Source organism: Nicotiana attenuata, chromosome 6 (genome assembly GCF_001879085.1).
Source record: "Nicotiana attenuata strain UT chromosome 6, NIATTr2, whole genome shotgun sequence".
Classification (NCBI taxonomy): Eukaryota; Viridiplantae; Streptophyta; class Magnoliopsida; order Solanales; family Solanaceae; genus Nicotiana; species Nicotiana attenuata.
In genome coordinates this window covers 13,057,201-13,060,824 of record NC_031994.1, presented here as the reverse complement: position 1 = coordinate 13,060,824, position 3,624 = coordinate 13,057,201, and positions in this window count along the sequence as shown.

The window sequence follows — 3,624 nt, the reverse complement described above, 5'->3', positions numbered from 1 at the left end:
TCTCTCTCTCTCTCTCTCCCTCTCTCCCTCTCTCTCTCTCTCTCTATATCTATCTATCTATCTATCTATCTATCTATCTATCTACCCAAATTCCACACCTATATACCAAATTTCATCCAAAATCAAGTCCCCCACCTCCCCCAGTGCCGTCTCGCCCAGCCCCATATATATATATATATATATATATATATATATATATATATATATATAGCTATTTATTATTTACACACACACACACACATATATTATTAAATTTATATTTTAATTATTTTAGTATTGTGTTTCCGACCAAATTCAGTCGAAAATTTGGAAATATTTTAATAAAAAAATATTTTTGTACATTATATACAAGTAAGACCGGGTGCTGGTCAAATATTGACCAATTTCCGGCCGAAATCGGTCGGAATTTTTATTTTTTTGTTGTGGGACCAGTATTTCTGTTGTCAGAAAATTTTTTATTGACTTTTCCGACCAAATACTTAATTTCCGACCGATTTCAGTCGTTTTTTTTTTCGGACCAATTTCGGCCGGTATGCCTCGGACGAAAAATGCAGTTTTCTAGTAGTGTGAGGGTACTCAAACTAACAAGGTTGACACGTGGCAAACACCAAGATTTATTCCAGATGTTGTTTCTGGGTTGCACTCCAAGATAACCGGGCTAATTTCCATATCAATATTTGGTCCATCGACAATGTTATTGTACCAATCTTGGTATGTCTGACATAAATTCATAGTAACGTCCATCATTTGATTTTCTTCAAATGTAATACTGCTGCTGTCTGATGAAGAAACATCATGTGATCGTTTGTCGGCATTTGTCCTCTCATTTCCTTTGGTTTTCTTCACTACTCTTTTATTGCTTCTTGCCCTAGCACTCTTTTTAACTCCCAAATGCTTCTTTAAGTGTGTGTGGAAGAAGTTTTAACTTTGTTGTCTGTTCTTCCTGGCAATCTTGCAGCTATGGCTGACCATCTGGAGATAATACACAACAACTTTAATTACATATTTTTTTTTCTGTGTATTAAAGTTTCAAATCTTACAACAGCAAAAAACAAAAACGAACTCAGAATTGGAACTTCGTCTCACCTATTTCCAAGTTTCTGATAGGTTTTGACGATTATTTCGACTTTTTCCATGCTAAAGGGACCCCTTTCGACATCAGGGCTAAGATAGTTCACCGATCGGAGTCTTCAACTTTTCCCGTTCTTGAAAGCCCCGCAATTATGTACATTCACGAGACTAATTAATTAAGTACAACATATTGTTATATATCTGTATTGCTGAAAATAAATTAAATAATCATCTTTCTGAAAACAAAAACAGAAAGTTAATAGAAATTAAATTCCGAAAAACAGTAAACTTCTTCAAAATAAATTTTGAAAACGTTGTAGGAACAAATCGAGCCCACTGAATACACAGTGTGTCCTTAAGGAAATTATTCCCCTCAAGTACCCGAGGTTCTGGAATATATCCTCCCAGGATAGAACGATTTAATTCACTAGTGTATCGGTACCTAAAACTCTGGTGATCGGCGAACCACTCGATGGTCGTAAAACACACTGGAATATTTTGTGCAGAAGAAGAAGAAGATTCAGAAAATTTAGTAAGTAAATATTCTGGGATTTGAAGGTATATTTATAGCCAACTTGGTGCTGTTTCTGAAGAGGTTTGCAACCTTTCAGAACAGCCATAGCTGTTGGAACAGGTGTGACACTGTTTCAGAACAGCCATGGCTGTTCAAAATATTGCGGGAATATAAAACGGATTTAAAATAATTCGGGAAAGAAAAACGGGCCGGACCGGACCGGGTCGCGGGTCATGGGTTATTTCGGATTGAATTTTCTTTAATTAATTTAATTAATAAATTAAATATTTTGAAAAGAATTTTGTCCAAAAAGATTAATCAATCAATCTTTGACAAAATTTTGTGCAGAAGAAGAAGAAGATTCAGAAAATTTAGTAAGTAAATATTCTGGGATTTGAAGGTATATTTATAACCAACTTGGTGTTGTTCTGAAGAGGTTTGCAACCTTTCGGAACAACATAGCTGTTGGAACAAGTGTGACACTGTTTCAGAACAGCCATGGCTGTTCAAAATATTGCGGGAATATAAAACGGATTTAAAATAATCCGGGAAAGAAAAACGGGCCGGACCGAACCGGGTCACAGGTCATGGGTCATTTCGGATTGAATTTTCTTTAATTAATTTAATTAATTAATTAATTAATTATTTGAAAAGAATTTTGTCCAAAAAGATTAATCAATCAATCCAAATCCAAATCCGAATCCGAAGCCGAAGCCGAAGCCGAAGCCGAATCCGAAGCCGAAGCCGAGCCGAGTGAGCGACGATGACGACGGCGCGAGGCTTGCCTTCTTCTTAGCTCTTTAAGAGCTAAAAGATGAGCTTCTCTTTATATACACAAAGATTTTCTTTCCTTCTACCAATGAGGGACAAAGTGCATAAGTGAAATGAACTCATTCAAAATTTCACTTCCTCCATTTCTTTTCCCACCATTTTCCATTCACACCTCTTTTGTTATTATTTATTAATAACAAACCCAACAATCCCCCACATGAATGAGGAATGGCTATAAACTCAAAGGAATGCACGGACGTGTGTGTGTTTTACAAGCAAGAATTGATTGCATCTGGATAAGTAGGTTTCCCTTTGAACTTTCCGTAGTGAACTTATATCGGATATACTCGGTCAATCAGTAGATTTGATATCTTTGAACCGTCGAGCTTTGTTGTATACCTAGACAACATAAGTCACACAATCAATCCTTAACCATCTATGGTTCTCACGGTTGTGTTCGTTTCAGCCATGAACACCGCCTGGTTTCATGAGTGCTTAGAGAATGGGCCTTTACTTTCATTCTCCTTGAAGCGGCTTACACTTCACATTCACATAGGTGATTCCTAAACGTGTAATCCTAAAGACACACTATCTGGTCATATCCTGCCAGACTTAGCAAATCATTAAAAATCTTTAAGCTTTATTGACTCATCAAAAAAGCCTTAATGCTTTACCTCGTTTTTGAACATTGTCTTCATCACGAGAATGGGTTGAGTTAGTTGAAAATGTTGATCCGTCATTCATAACTTTGGTTGATCTCTTTGAACCTAGCTCTTGGGATCTCCAGTCTGCTAGGTAGAGTTACCGCCATGATGACTTGTCCTAGGCCTTTAACCCCATTCCCTTTGATGATCTTTCAACTGCCTCTCTCGATAGACCTTTTGTAAGTGGATCCGACACGTTATCTCTTGACTTTGCGTAATCAATTGTGATAACACCGCTAGAGAGTAGTTGTCTAATGGTATTGTGTCTCCGTCGGATATGACGAGATTTTCTGTTATACATAACGCTCCCTGCCTTACCTATTGCCGCTTGACTATCACAATGTATACATATAGGTGCCAAAGGTTTGGGCCAAAACAGAATATCTTCCAAGAAATTCCGAAGCCATTCAGCTTCCTCACCGGCCTTATCTAAAGCGATGAATTCAGATTCCATTGTAGAACGGGCGATGCACGTTTGTTTGGATGATTTCCAAGACACTGCTCCACCCCCAATTGTGAAAACATATCCACTCGTGGATTTAACTTCAGATGATCCGGTGATCC